We start from the raw sequence: 16,510 nt of genomic DNA, 5'->3' as shown, positions 1-16,510 counted from the left end.
CGTACGCCGCCCGCCGCGTCCGGATCGCTCCGGCTGAGCGGGGCCGCCGGCCGCAACACCCTGGGAGGCCAGGGCCGGGGAGCGGGCAGAGTCCGCGCCCAGTGCCCGGGACGAGGAAGATTCTCACCCTTGCCGCCGCCGCCCGCGCCTGTCCGGGTAGGTGAAGACCAGGTTGGTTGTCCCCCGGCCTCTGATCCGCCGGGAGGGGAGAAGCGAAACTTTCCAGGCGCTTTCTCCCGCGGTCCCGGGGCAGTCCGCGGCGCGGGGAGGTGTCGTCGTCGCGGGCGGCGGCGGCCGACGCCATGTTGGGGTCTGTGAGAAACGGGGCGCTCCCTACCCGCTCCCCTCCGTGCTGGGACTGGCCCGTGGTGGGGCGGGGGCCGCGGGCGAGTAGCCGCCGCTGCCGCCGTCTCCCCGGGCCCCTCAGCTCCGGGAGCGAGAAACCCCCGCCGGCAGGACTCCGCCGCCGCGGGGCTCGGGGACCGCCTGGGAGGGTCCGGGCCGGTGCCTGTCCGGCTGGCTGGCCTGCGGGGCTGGGGAACCGCGGGAGGGCCCGGCGGGCGTCCAGGTCCGTGAGCCTGTGGGCCGGGGGTCGGGCGGATGCGGGAAGGGGGTCCCGCGGTCGGGCGAGAAGTTGTAGGACTTGCGGACTAGGGTCCTAGTCATGGCTAGTGGAGTCTTAAGGACCCATTATCTTGCTGTCCAAAAACTTCGCAGGGCTTGGGGATCAGGGACGTTTGTAACTTGAAAAGCATATTTTTATGTGACTTGAAAAAAATGGCACCGCAGAATTTGCTCTGATAGAAGCGATGTTCCTTACACCTTATTTATCTAGAGTCTTTTAAAGTTTTAAGATTTGTTGCCGAACTTAGTTTTCCTTCTTAAAATTTTCTTAAAGGTCGAGAGCTCGCTTCTCTTGTTGCTTAATACACGTGTGCTCTTAGTACATTATAGAAGTAACTTGTGTGAGTGGTATTAAGGTTGCAGATAACTAAGCCCTTCTCTAATTCATAGACTTACAAAGTATGTTAAGTTGATAAATGCCTTCTTTGTTGTGTTTTAGTACAGTTGCTGAAGAGACTCATTAAAGAAAGATTAGACACAAACGTTTATTGAGAGACTTAAAGGCATGTGTTGTTCTCTTAAGAATAAGGTGAAGTGATCTTGACATTTCCAAGCCCCCCCTCACCCCCGCCCTTGGTTTCTTAAAGGTGCATGGCTGTCATGTTTTGAGCATTTACTTTTTTCTGTACTCTGGTAGTTCAGTATTAACGAAAGCTTCTATTTTTAATCTCTTTGGGTTCTTACAGCACGGGAGGTGAATGGTATTAAGTTACTTATTTGCAAAGCACATGTAATCTCCTCAGAAATTAAACTGGTGTACTAAGGCATCAAAAGAAAAGATTCAGCTAGAATTACTCCAGCAAATGAATATAAATGGTTATTTTTAATAAAAATGTCTTACTTAGCTTTAAAGTCCTGTTAAATGAACTTTAAAAAAGGCTCTTCACGAATAAGGTAAACCCTACAACAAGTCCTGGAGAATTCTTCTCTTAACTCTTTATAGCTTCTGCTCAGATTTGATTGCTGATTTCCTTAGTTCTTTAAAAAAAAAAAAAACAACTGTTGCGTTGTTATCAAGTAATATTATACATACTTGTTTTTATGGATGAAGAATTATTTAGTGGTTTCAGATAGTTACTGAAAATGATCATCTGTGTGCTGGCTTGTTTGATGTGTATCTTATTTGGCCTTGACAATAGCCCTATGGAATAAGGAAATGAAGTGACTTAACAAACTTAAAACAGTCTAGCAGCTGAGCTGGCATTTAACTAAGATCTTATGACTCTGAAACCTTGTATTTTTCCTATAGCATAACTTTGTAGGATACATAACTTATTCCTGTGAAACAGCCTCTGTCTACCTTCTTTCCTCTGTCTTCACTGCTCTTTCTGATTTGAATTTACTTCTTCCCTGTAAGTACTTATTTTCTAGAGAGCTGATATACTGAAAATTTTCCTCTTAAAAATACTCACTTAAGGCCTATGCTCTTTAAAGCCTTTTCTGCCCTATTCTCCTCCCACCCTCCTCTGTCTCCCCAGGAATAATTCACTTCTCCTGTAAATAGTGCATAAATCTGTTACAACACCTCCATGACAGCAGGCGTCACTTGGGGTCTAATTTGCCTCTTCATCCCCAGCATGTGGAGAACATAGCAGATGCTCAGGAAGTATTTGAATGGATGAGTACACGTTTGTTCCTTGTAAATGTGCTTCATGGATTTTCTTATTAAATTGTCATTTCCATGGCCATAGTAGTTAGATCTTCTCTGTGATCTTTTCCCTAGTACATGACATGAACTTCATTGAATCCACAGATAGGTTGATCATTCTTGGGCCTTTGTCCACCCGCCCCCACCCCCCAGTCTACCTTGGCTGATATGGTAACTCAATTAATTTTGACCTCGGGGTTCAGAACTTGAATGTTTATGAAATTTTTCAGTAAATAATGGACTGAAATATGATCACTGGTTTATGAGAATTAAACCATGCATCAACAAAAGGATTCTTGTCATAATTTTAAACTGCAATTGAATTTATTTGCATTGGATAGAAATATGGTTAATGCCTGAAAATTCTGAAGGTCATGTTTATACATTTAAGTACTTTGATAGAGCAGATCTCATTACTGCACTGCCACTCATTGTTTGTTAGAATTGTCTTGGAATTTTTAGAATGCCCTGCTTAGTGGAAAGCATATAAAAATTGCTGCTTTTCTATTGTTAAGTTTACTTTTTGAGAGCCAGCTTTGTACCCCGGCCATATGTTTAATAGCAATGTGCATTTTGGCTTAACGGAATAAAAAAAAACTTTGTAGATGTTTTTAGATTGATATTTTAAGTTGTAAAACGTCTCCAGGTGAAGGTGTTCTGTTACTGTAGAATTTGGGGTTAATTTCCTGCTTCCCACCCAAAATAACTTTCTCCCTAGTCAACTCATCACCGTCAAACTAGTGTGCTCAATTTCAGGAGGTCCTGGGAAGAGAGTTGAAGGCATTCACGTAGTTCCCTGTGAATGTACTAGAAAGAAATCAAGTTGCATGTGGGATGGACTGGAACAACAACAACAAAAATCTTGAATACTGACTGTTCCTTACCAGTTTGTGACCCTTGAACAAGGCACTTTACTTCTCTAAGCTTCACTGTACTCATTTGTGAAATAGACACAGAAATATAGTAAAACCCGTGAAAGCTGGAACCTGTGTAAGGCAGAAACCTGTCAGAGAAGGAAAACAAAAATATTTTCTACTAAAATGAGCAGTAGAAAAGTTGTAAGATTCCATCCTGTCAAAGGCAGAAAACTTGTGAGACCCCGCACAAAAACAAGGCAATCTCGTCGAATTTTGGCTCTCACAGGTTTCACTGTATTTGCCTCACTTTGTTGCGAGGATGATCTAAGACATTTGTGGAAGTACCTGGTGCATGATATTCAGTATCATTTCAAAGTATTAACAGAGTGGCAAGTAATTATATAGAATCATAGAATCTTTTTTTTTTTTTGGACATTGTGTCTTAGGTGAAAGTTTACACAGCAAATTAGTCTCCCATTCAACAGTTCATACACAAATTGTTTCGTGACATTGGTTGCTATCCCGAATTATGTCAGCATTCTCCCTGTTTCCACCCAGCCTTCCCAATTTCCATCTATCCAGTTTCCCTGCTCATTCTTGCCTTCTCATCTTTGCTTTTGGGCAAATGTTGCCTGTTTGGTCATGTATAGTTGATTGTTCTAAAGAGCACATTCCTCACAAGTGTTACTGTTTGTTTTATAGGCCAATCTATTACTTGGCTGACGGGCGACTTCCAGGAGTGGCTTCAGTTTCAGGTTAAAAGGGTATATTAGGGTGATAGTTTTGGGGGTTCCTCCAGTCTCAGTTCAGTAAGTCTGGTCTTTTTTATGAATTTGAGTTTTGTTCTACATTTTTATCCCATTCTAACTGTGACCTTCTATTGTGTTGGTAGTGGTAGCTGGGTATTGTCTAGTTCTTCTGGTCTCTGGCTAGTGGAAGCTGTGGTTCGTGTGGGCCATTAGTCCTGTGGACCAATTGCTTCCTTGATTCTTTGGTTTCTTTCATTCTTCTTTCCTCCAGATGGGAAGAGACTGATAGTTGTATCTTAGATGGCCGCCTGCAAGCTTTTAAAATCTCAGACACTACTCACCAAACTAGGTTGTAAACATTATATTTATGAACTGCTTAAGCCAGTTAATCTGGATATCCCCTGAGACTATAGTCCTGAGCCTTCAAACCCAGTCACTCAGTCCCACGAGGTATTTGGATATGTCTAGGACATTTCCATAACCGTGCCCCCATGTGCTCTATTATGGACCCCTGGTGGTGTGGTGGTTAAGCACTCGGCTGCTGACCAAAAGGTCAATGGTTGGAACCCACCTGCCACTCTGTGGTAGAAAGATGTGGCAGTCTGCTTCCATAAAGGTTTACAGCCTTGGAAACTGTGGGGCAGTTTACGTTGTCCTGTAGGGTCGCTGTGAGTCAGAATTGATTCCACAGCAACGGGTTTTTTCATTTATGTGCTCTATTATATATGTGAATATATATGTAACATATGCGTGTATAGATATCTGTATATACAAATGCCCACAACTGTACCTATATGTGCACGCACGTGTAACTCCCATATACCCTCCCACACGTATATAGCATACATATCTACCTATGTAACCACTCACAAATTTTTGGTTGTTATTACTGTTGTGGTAGAATTATATATGTTATAGCAGTTGCTGTAGTTGTACTTTATTCTTGCATAACTGTTACTGTCTTCATTTACCTTGGTCACGTTGTGCTGACTCACCCCATATTGTATATTGCCTTTCCCTTCACCAGAATTAACACGTGTCTACTATCTAGTAAGTGATTCTCCCTCCCTCCTCTTCCCATTCCTGGTAATCATCAAAGAACATTGCTTTCTGTGTGTAAGCCTATTCTTAACTTTTTATAAAAGTGGTATCACAGAATATTTGTCCTTTTGTGATTAACTTATTTCATTCAGCATAATGTCCTCCAGATTCATCCATGTTATGTTTTGCAGACTCGTCATTATTCTTTATCGTTGCATTGTATTCCGTTGTATGTATGTACCATGTTTTGTTTATCCATTCATCCATTGATGGACACTTAGGTTGTTTCCGTCTTTCTTCTATTGTGAATAATGCTGCATTGAACATAGGTGTGCATATGTCTATTCATGTCACTGCTCTTATTTCTCTAGGATATATACTTAGGAGTGGGATTGCTGGATCATATGAAATTTCTGTTTCTGGCTTTCAGAGGAAGCGCCATACTGTTTTCCATAGTGGTTGTACCATTTTACAGTCCCATCAGCGGTGTGTAAGAGTTCCAGTCTCCCCACAACCTCGCCAGCACTCGCCGTTTTCTGTTTTTTTGAGCAGTGCCATTTTTGCGGGGATGAGATGGTATGTCATTGTAGTTTTGATTTGCATCTCTCTAATGGCCAGTGGAGCCCTGGTGGCGCAGTGATTAAGAGCTTGGCTGCTAACCAAAAGGTCGGCAGTTCGAATCCACTAGCTGCTCCTTGGAAACCCTATGGGGCAGTTCTCTTCTGTCCTGTAGGGTCGCTACAAGTTGGAATTGACTCTACGGCAACGGGTTTTGTTTTGTTTTTTCTTTTTTTAGTGGCTAATGATCGCGAGCATCTCTACATGTGTTTGTTAGCTGCCTGAATGTCTTCTTTGGTGAAGTGTCTGTTCATGTCCTTTGCCCATTTTTGATTGGATTATTTGTCTTTTTGTTGTTGAGGTGTTGAAGTTCTTTATATATTTAAGAGATTAGAGCCTTGTCAGATATGTTGTTACCAAAAATCTTTCCCTAGTCTGTAGCTTCTCTTTCTACTGTTTGGGTAAAGTCTTTTGATGAGCATAAATATTTAATTTCAGGAGGTCCCAGTTATCTAGTTTATCTTCTGTTGTTTGTGCATTTTTAGTTACGTTTGATAGTGTATTTATGCCATTAATTAGGATCCCGAGCTTTGTCCTTATGTTATCTTCCTGGAACTTTATAATTTTGGCTTTAACATTTAGATCTTAGATCCATTGTAAGTTAGTTTTTGTATATGGAGTGAGGTATGGATCCTGTTTCATTTTTATGCAAATGGATTTCCAGTTTTGCCAGTACCGTTTGTTAAAGAGACTGTCTCTTCCCCGTTGAATGGGCTTTGACCTTTTGTCGAAGATCAGCTGTTTATAGCTGGATGGATTTACTTCTGGGTTCTAAATTATGTTCTTTTGGTTTGTGTCTGTCATTGTACCAGTACAGGGCTGTTTTCATGACCGTGGCCATATAGTAAGTTCTGAGATCAGGCAGTGTAAGGCCTCCTACTTTGTTCGAATCATAGATTCTTAAAAGGGAAGTGGCCTTTAGAAGTACCTAGTTCAGTTTCAACCTTGGCCGTGCATTAGAATCTCCTGAGGAGCTTTTTAAAAAATACTGATGTCTGGATCCCACCCTGGATTTGGGGCTGGGGCATATGTAGTTTTGCATTTATTTTTTTAGCACCCATGATTCTAATGTGCAGTCTGGGTTATGAACCGTTGATTTAATTCAATTCCCCATCTCCTTCTTAATTCTTTTCATTTTGTTGTTAAATAAAATGCAGAGAGAGTAAGTGCCAGCTAAATTCCTGTCAGGCTAGAAAGGATGTATTTGCAGCTGAGAAAGGATGTATTATGCAGCTGAGGAAAGTGAAATGCTTAGAGGTTAAGAAACAGTCATTTCAGGCCAGAAAGCCCACGTTGGGAAAGCCCAACTCCAGTGGCCTTCACCTCTACTCTGCATCAACAGCCTACATATATGACCGTGTTATTAACCTTGTCATCATGCAGAACTACTGTACCTTAAGTCAAAAACTCTGTGGTCAGAGATGGTGATTCAGTGCCCTGTCTTTCTGTTTGTCTTCCATCATACCTGATGAGCCAGCTTCTTGCCCTCGTTGTTACCTTCAGTCCTTCCCAGCAATTTATCATCTTCCTTCTTTATCCAACTCAACCCTGTAGTTCATATTCTAATTATGAGCTCACTAGCACCACATAGTCCCTTCTCTCCTTGACCTTTGCTGTATATATAACTGGTCAATTCTCAACTTGTAAATATCACCACTGTTCGCTTTTTCTGCTTCGGTCCCTACCTAGTTACAGCCCCCCAACCCCCCCAAAAAAAATCACAGCATGTAACTGCTGCCTGTTTGTTTTCCTGTGTACTAGTTGCTCTCTAATCTTTTCTCATACCAAAGTTGACTCATTTTCTCTATTGCGTTTTCACTCTGCTCCGGTTGCCCACTCGTCTTGAAGCACTTGACTCTTAGCAGATGACCTTGCTTCCTTATAAAATGATTAAAGTTTTATGATGTAAATTTTCTGTTTTCTTCTTTGCATCAATTTTTTCTCCTTCCTGTTTTCAGAAGTGAAACTATCTCTAGTTCTTTATACTTGTTTTATTTAAATAATATCTGGGAAAACAAATCAAAAAACTTTATATTTTGCTTTTTACACTTGTATTTTCTACATATTCTTTTGCATTTTCTTCTTTAATTAAAAATCAGTTTTTCTTTGTTTATTATAAGATAATCAGGCAGTATCAAAATATTACCACCGTAGTACTCAGAGATAATCAATATTAAATTTTTGGTGTGTTTAAGTCATTCTAGACGTCCCAGACTTAAAAAAAAAAGATTCTTATTATATGTGCTGTTTGGAATCCTTTATTTAATAAAATGTCTTATTTAACAATTTCCCATGTTAAATATTAGTCTGTGTTCTCTCAAAAGCAGTCTGGAAATCCGTTGTATGGGTATACTATAATTTATTTAACCAGTCTCTGTTGTCGGACACTTAGGTTGTTTCTGGTTTTTCAATAATATAGTCAGCTGCAGTGAACTTCTTTCTGTGAATAACTTTGTACACTAATTATTTTTTGTATATATTCGTAGAAATACTGTGTAATTCTTGTATGAAGTCTCGAAAGCCCTTATGTTGCCAAAATGGTATGTAGAAAAGTTGTTCCCATATATACTCTCTAGAATATGAGTTCCCTTCCCTCTATACCTTAGAGAGGTGAATAACATCCAACATTTTTATATTTGCTAGTCATTTTTATTTGTTCTTTTGGAAATTTGCCGTTTGTGTCTTACCCATTTTTCTTTTGGAATCTTTCCTGTATTCTGATTGATTTGCGGGAACCCTTAATATATTAAGCATGTTGGCCATTCATTACATATTGCAAATGTTTTTCTTTAATTAAACTTTAATTCTTTTTCTTCCTAATATTGAAGTTTAAAATCTTTATGTAGTAAAATATCTTCTTTTATGATATTTGACTTTTTCTTCTATTCGACCATTCTTCTATGGCTAGAAATTTAGGCTTGTTTTTCACTATTAGAGTTAATGCCAGAGGAAATAGCTTTTTATATGCAGCATTCACCTCCCTTGCCTCCATTTATTTCTCCAGCATAGATACTTAAGAAAATGCCTGAGGGTCAAAGGCCAGTGCTTCCTAAAATATTTTATTATTATACATTACCATTAGCCCTTGATGTCTTTACTTGTTCCACTGCTTGCTACTTGTGACTTTTTGATAGGTTATTTAGTCTCTGATATTTATGGAGCGTGGTAAGCATCTTGAAAAGATGCTTTGTGCTCTCTTGCCTCTGCTCTCTTTGCTTGCTCTTGTTTCTCCTCCTGCTTTCTAAACTAGGTGTTCCCAAAGTTTAGTTCTCTGCCCCTTTTTCTTTACCACAGCATCAAACAGCATCTCTATGTGGGTGACTCTCCAATCTCTCTGTCCTGGAGCTCCCTGCTTATCCTGTCATTTCTGTCTATCTGACAGACATTTGTCTTATATCCAAGATAAATATGTTCCAAACTGATTTCTTCTCCCTCCCAAAAGCAGCTTCCCAGTGGCTTATGCTTAAACCTTTAAAGTCATTTAGCACTCATTTTTCATCTGCATATTCAGTTAGGTCCTAAATCCTATCTGCTATACCTTAGTCATCTTTCACTTCCATCCTCCGCTTTCATTTCTGCTGCCAATTATTATGGTTCAGCTTTTGTTACCTTTCCTGTAGAGATTACTGCAGTACTCATCTGGCTGGTTTCTTTGCCTTTAATCTTGCTCCTTCATATTCTCTCCAACCCATCCTGTGTATTTTCCTGTTTAAAAACCTTTGTCTTCCCGTTGCCTACATAATAAAATCTAAACTCTTCAGTCTGATGCTTTTTTCCCCTTGCAGCTCGGCCCCTCCCTGTTTCACCAGACTTTTGTCCCCCACTATACCTTCTCCTGGCCCTGCCTCCTCCAGCCTGGGCTCAGCTGTTTCTCTGAAATATATTTGTGCACTACCATTCCCCTCTTCTTTCCTGGGCCCCCACCCCTCAAATAGTATGACCTACTAGTACTTTTGCTTGAAGGCCCAGCTCGAATTTCTATTCAGAAATCACCAACTCAACTCTTTGATCCTGAGATCTTCATCACTTTAAAAAAAAAATGATTTTGGTTTGTTTCCCCTCTGCTATTTTAGAGCTGGATTGCACAGATTTGAGTTAATCATATTTCTCAGTTTATAGCTTACTACGTGAGTTACCAGAACCCTTTCTTGTTATTTTTTTCCTTCTTTGCCAGTTTCTCCCATCCTCCTCTATCCTGTAGAAACACACTCTAATGTATAATAAATACATATATTTGTGTATATAAGGAGCCCTGGTGGCACAGTGGTTAAGCATTTGGCTGCTAACTGAAAGGTCAGCAGTTTGAATCCACCAAGCCGCTCCTTGGAAACCCTATGGGGCAGTTCTACTCTGTCCTGTAGAGTCGTAATGAGTTGGAATCTACTCAGCAGCAGTGGGTTTGGTTTCTTTTGGTTTGTGTATATAAACTTGAATAAAGCTGTGTTTTTCCTCCATGAAGATTCTTAATTTTGAGTATCTTGTATCTTAATACTGCTTTGCTCAGAACCGGTGGTCAGTAAATATTTGGCTACTTGAAATTCATTGAAAATTGTTAATGATTATACTAGTATTCTTATTACTTAGAATTTAATTTCAGGGAATTTAATTTCAGCTTTTACTTTTCCACATCCAGTTAGTCATGGCAAACCTGAATCTGCCCTTTCTGTTCCTGTTGCAAGCTTCAGATTCTTGTCAATTTTCCCCTCTACTTTTTCAATAACTTTTCAACTGGTGTCCTGTTTTCAGTTTCTCCCGACTGCAGTTTATCTCTTACTCTGTTTCACAATTATCTTAGAAAAATCCAGATCAAATTAGGCCACTCTTTCCAGAAACTTCAGAAGGAGTGTCAGGAATCAATAAGATCTCTTGTCTTATTTTTTTCCTCCCTCTCTTCTCCCATAAATAACTCCCTACCGCCTCTGCTGCAGCTGTACCATGTGACTTTTCTTACATTTACTTGCAGAGCTTTGTGCCTTTACTTACGTTTTTTGCTGTTTGAAGTTCTTACTGTTCACAGCCTGTTTGAGGTGTTCAAGTGCTGCGTTCTCAGTGCCATGCCCTCACTCTTTCCTTTTTTCCTTTCTTTCCACTTTGTTAATATTTTTATTAGAGCACATATTTCATTCTGCTTTGTATTAAAACTTTATGGTACACATCTTAATTTCCAGCCTGTGGTTCATTCTTTTTTTTTATATATATTTTTTTTTTTTACCACAAAGCATGAAGCCTTGAATGTAGTGAGCAGATGGTAAGTGTTTTGAATGATACTAAAGAAAATTTGTTAGGGATGTGATGGGATAACCCATTCCACAATAGTATTTAAGTTGAGCTTTACGGACTTTATTTTTTAAATGCTACACAATGCTTTCTTTACTGCTCTTAGCACTGTACAGCTGCCCTGCACAGATACTTTTTGAAATGATGCTGCTTTTTATCTGAATTTTATTGATGGTGAATATATGCATGGGTCATCATTTTTTTTATTTGCTAACTAAACAGCTGTGCTTTTGGGCAAGAGAAGAAGAAATCATTTTTATATATTATTATGAGATTGAGGTTTTTTTCAAAAACAGGATGTGCCGTCCCCAATACTTAGAATTCATAATTAGATACTATAGTTAGATGAACCAGAACATTTGATTGTAAATTCAAACTCTGTGGGTCTGTGAAGCAATCAGTAGTTATTATATGTACGGTGTAGTTCCTGTTTTCTGTGAAAATTAATATAGCTGTCAAAAATGAAGTCTTTGATTTTCATCAAACTCCAGGTCGAGAAACTGCTGCCACTTTAACTGCTGATCATATTCAGCTCAATACACCTCGCTGGCATGTACGTGCAAGCATTTTTGTGGGAGCTGTTGGGAGTACAAAATTGTAGAAAGAACTTTCAGATCTGTTGGGAATAAGCAGGTATACAAATCATTATAAAACATAACAGAATGTAAGTGCTGTCAAAGTGGTACAAATAAAAAAAGGTATGAGAATTTAAAGGAGAATCATAGTATCTGACTTTGAGGCTGTTGAACTGCATCTTGAAGGACTGGTATGATTTCAGCAAATACAGAATGCTAGGGAGGAAGGGCATGTTGAGTTCAGGGGTAGGGAAGGAAGCCAAGAGCATATTCTGGGAATAGCTCGTTTGACTATTACAGAGGGAACATATAGAAAGAGGTAAAACTGGAAAGATAGACTGGGACATGCTGGGGCTTGACTGAAAGGCTTTGAATACCAGGTTAAAGGATTTTACTTAATGCCGTTGGCTGGGGAACTTCCAGTTTTTGAATAGGGGGTTACCTGATCATAACTCTTGTTCAAGAATATGAATCTTGAAGTGTATGGGATGGTTTAAATGATAAAGACTAGAGGACTTGAGATCCGTGTTCTTCCCTTCTATCTTTCTAAAGACCTTTCGTAACTTCCATTGTGGCTATTCTGCTCTTCCAAATTAATTTTCTAAAATCCCCAACTATGACGTAGTTGTTTTTACATACACATGGTTACCTGTTTCCTCACTTTCCTGTTTGTCTCTTCCCTTTTCTTTTACATCTTCTGTAAAGTCCTAATTCAGTAGTAACACTAATATTGTTTGATACCAAGACATAGTCAAAAAATTTGATTAGAAATTAATTTGTAGGCAAGTGAGACTTGCAGTAAACCAGAAATATGATCCATCTACGATCAAAGACTCATTATTTTAAAGATGGAAAGGACTTCACAGAGTATTGTTCAAGGTTTCTTTTTTCTTTTTTTTTTAAAGAGCAGTTAAGTAATTTGTGTGGAATCTCCTATTTTGTACCTAAGTGGAGATTAGTATCTAGATCTCCTGGTTTATAATTCATTCATTTTTCTACTGTAGTGCACAGTTGAATACTGCGGCTCACTGATATTAGATATGCTGTGTATGTGTAAGAAATAAATTAGATGATTTTTCATTTTACACTCACCTGTAAGGATGAAAGAAGAAGTATTGATTTTCAGTAGGAAGAGGTGGGCCATAGTATTCTGTGACAGTTGGTCTCTCTTTACAATTGTAAATTGTGTTCTGTGTCTTTTTTGAAAGAGGTTTTTTGTTTTGCTTTGTCTAGTATTACATTTTTAACAGGTGGTAGACACCCCACTAAAGAGTATATTACTTTAGAAACCGGATGCTACCAGAAGACAAGCGTGGAGCTTGGGCAATTCAAATGCAGTTCTTGCCTGCAGTTGTGGAGCAGAGAACTGGAAATCTTTGATGGTTTAATGTTTTTAACTGGTGTGTGAAGCTGGCTTTATAAAAGATTAGTGAGTTCTAATTATTTGTAGTGGTATTTTGTAACTTTTATTCTTTCTTAGAGGTCTTCCATAGAGGAAAAAAAAAAAGACTAAAACTCACTCTAGCTTGCAGTTACCATATAGGTTCATTGGACACTTACAAATCTAAGATACATTATGGGATCTTAGTGACCTTGCTTTTCCTGTATCTTGAAACATTTTTCCATTTCACTATTTATTATCCTAGGAATTATTTAATCACTACTCATAAATTTTCCCCAGCTATGCCAGAATGGAAGAATAATGGGATTGTCTAGAAGGATGATGCAGTGGTGAAATAAATCGTCATTATCGCATTATCTTTCAAGAAGATACACAAGCAGTTTGGAGATATCCTTTTTGGTCTTTTTGTTTGTTTTCAGCTTTCGTTTAACACGTTTGAGAATTCGTATTTTTTCATTTTCCGACTTTAAGGGCAAAGAGGAAGACATTTCAGAATTATTAGACAAATCAAAAGATGAATGCAAAGAAACAGCAACACTAAAACTAATGATGGTGATGAATTTGATCACACACAAGAGATCTCAGAGTGTGATAGATTAAAAAACAGCATCTCATTTTACTCAAACTCAAGAATTAATGAGTGAGCAATGTTCCTAAAGACAAAAATGGAATATTATATAGTCGTGCACGACAGCTGATAAACAGTTAGTTGCATTCAAAGGATATTACCTATTTTGAATATATATACCTTCAATACCAGAGAAATATAAAATTAAAAATTTGCTGTTTAAATTTTATAAAAATTGCTCTTGTTTTATTGTTGTAAAAATACATGTAACATTTGCCAGTTCAACATTTTTCAGGTATAAACAGAGCTCTAAAAGTTGTTTTTTTTTTTTTTACTTTCCCTTTAGTTTTGTAAATTATATAGTCCTAAAATGACATATATATGTGTGTGTGTATATATATATATACATACACACACATATACACACATACATATGTATATATACATAAATATATATAAAGGGTCCCGGATCCTTGGGACTGGGAATAAAATAAAATTGGACCTGGATAGTAAATTAGGATGATTTTTTTTTTTTTTCTGGTATGCTGAAGATTAAAGCTTCCCTGTGGTTCCAGTGGGAAGCTAAGGTTGAGAACTGCTTTCTAAAAAGAGCTCATCTGGACAAAAGACGGGAGATTAAGCAAAACATTTTTGACAAAGTTAAGTAATGGGGGATAGTCTAGTGGTACTGACACCAAATTATAAAACAAATTAATGGATTAGATCAGAAAGTCCAGAATCGGATTTTAGAGTGTGTAAAAATTTAATATGATACAGTGTCGTAAATCAGTAGATGATTAATACCATTAATAAGAGCTACCACTTGTTGACTACTTGCAGAGCATTTGATATGTATTATCTTACTTACCTCCTCACTATGTAGCTGCTATTATTATTACTCCATTTACGTGGGAGGAGATTGAGGCTTGGAGATGTTAAATTGATGACCTGAGATCACACAGCATTTGGTGATTATAGAGTAATTAACTCTTTTAGAATGCAAATATTTGTGAAGAAAAAAGGAATTTTTTTTAAAAACCTATGCCTGGTGGATAAAATAATTACACGTAAAATTTGTGTCATGAAAACATAGATAATAAAAAGGTTCGTCTGATATCTGGATAGGAAAGCTTAGAAATAATGGGGGAAGATCATAAAGGAAAAGATCTGTAAGTTTAACTGTAGTTACATAAATAAAACTGCCCTATGTGAAACACATAAACAAAATTATGGATTAATAGACAAGGAAAAGCAAAGAAATAAATCTGTTGATAGCCCTTATATATACAAATTACTGACTCCTAAATAATTGAACTTAGAAGTACAAGTGGGTAGTAAACACGTTAGAAAGTGGTCAGCCTCATTAGGTAGCTATGAAATAAAGCATTAAAAGTACTGTTCTTTCTTGTCTTAAGGTCTTTGTCAATAGTATCAGTTCCTTCGCATGGCTGACTCCTGCTCATTCTTTAAGACCAAGTTTATGATACCACCTCACTTAGGCCTTTTTTGAACTGCTTGTCTAAAGGAATTTCCCCATTTCTTGGTATCCTGCTTATTTCCTTCATACGCAATTATCTTTTATAATTACCTATTTGTTTACTTATTTATTATCTTTCTCCTCCACTAGACTCTAAGCTCTCAGAGGAAAAGAATAATACCTGGCATCTAGAAAGTGCTCAATAAATATTTGTTGAATGAACAAATAAAATGAATAAAAAGATAAGTGAAAGAAATGAATAAAATGAGATGCTGTTTTTTGTTTATTCTGTTTGCTGAAATTTTTAAAGAAAAATTTAATGTGAGAGAAGATGGGATAGGTGCTTGGTAAACTGGTCTTACTTTTCAGAATGGAAATTTTGTAAAAGGTAGCAAGAGTCTTAAACATTCATGCTTTTGACCCAGTAATTTTACTTCTTGGAATTGGTCCTAAAAAAGTCATCTCTGCCAGGAGGTGGGAGAACTTTCCTTTTAGCTGTTCCTATATTCACATATATTCCTTTCCAAGAAAAGTGGATAGTAATCTAATTGGACCATGTTTTGTCATTTTCTTCTTCTTTCCCTGCCCCTCAATGCGTAGGCTAACCAAAGGACTCAATCCTTGGTGAGGCCCAGTAATCTTTATTCTAATCCTTTCACAAAAGTCTTTGAGAGTTCTTATTGCCTTGGGCATCTCAGTGTGGTGATGTGCTGATGGTGAGTTTGGATTTGGGCTTTGGGGGAAGGGAGAGCTCCCCCCACACCCACCTCCACTCCTCAGACCCTGAGCCAAAGGGCACTGTCCTAATCCAGTTTACCAAGGAACCTTGCCTTGGGGTATCCAGCAGTAACCCAGCTGAAACTTCCCCACTCCTCTCACTCAGTGCTTATCTTCCCCTCCCTGCATCTCTCTTTCTCTTGTTTGTGTTTTGTGTAGGGCAGGATTTGTATATGTCTGGGTCTTCTAGTCCAGTGTCTCCCCTCTTTTCCATGTCTGACACATAAACAAAATATTTTTGGATTAACAAGGGGTAATGGGAGAGGCTGCTTAACGCCAAAGACTACTAGCCCAGGGATTCTAGCTGCCCTGAGCTTCCCCATGGGATCCCATAGGGCTGAGAGGATAAACCTCAGGGCACTCCTGGACCATGGCACGTCTGTTGGAAAGTTGTATGAGCCCATTGTTTTTCAAATACAGGTTACAACCCCTTATCGAAATCAATTCTACGTGGACTGTAACCAGCATTAAAATGAAGAGAATGGAATGCATCATTTAGAGTTGAATAATGAGTGTGTGTTTGTAATCTTGAAGTATGAAATATATTTCTTCAATATTTTTATATTGTCATAAAATATATATGTAACACAACACGTGGCGACTCAGCATTTTTCACGCGTACAGTTCAGTGACAGCAGTTACATCAATCATTTTATGCAAAAATGTATTTCTTATATGGGTCACTGTGTTGTAGGGGAAGGAAGAACAGTTTTATTTGGTATATATTCAAAAAGGCAAAAGTGGGAAAAGGGACACGCATGCTGCCACAGCCATGCCTGCCTGAGTCCAAGGAAATATCACAACAGACAAAAGTGGGAAAATGGACAAGCATGCTGCCACAGCCATGTCTGTCCAAGTCCAAAGAATATTACAGAATAGGCAAGAATGGGAAAATGG

General features: G+C 38.6%; 1 protein-coding gene across 3 annotated transcripts in view; it reads left to right on the top strand.

The window, feature by feature from the left end:
• Positions 1 to 16,510, top strand: part of PLEKHF2 (pleckstrin homology and FYVE domain containing 2) — a 24,114-nt gene that overhangs the window by 1,643 nt on the left and 5,961 nt on the right. The window contains exon 1 of one of the 3 annotated variants that reach the window (XM_023726057.1): positions 10 to 156. The exons of 1 other annotated variant lie outside the window; for it this stretch is intronic. The gene's annotated coding sequence lies outside the window, so the exon portion shown is untranslated. Of the gene's footprint in view, positions 1 to 9; positions 172 to 16,510 lie in introns of those variants that run through there. One more of the 3 variants, XM_023726058.1, reaches the window with a different exon arrangement.

Source organism: Trichechus manatus, unplaced genomic scaffold (genome assembly GCF_000243295.1).
Source record: "Trichechus manatus latirostris isolate Lorelei unplaced genomic scaffold, TriManLat1.0 scaffold00009, whole genome shotgun sequence".
In the NCBI taxonomy this organism is placed as follows: domain Eukaryota; kingdom Metazoa; phylum Chordata; class Mammalia; order Sirenia; family Trichechidae; genus Trichechus; species Trichechus manatus.
The sequence above is the reverse complement of the archived record's forward strand: the minus strand, read 5'-3'. Positions and strand labels throughout refer to the sequence as shown.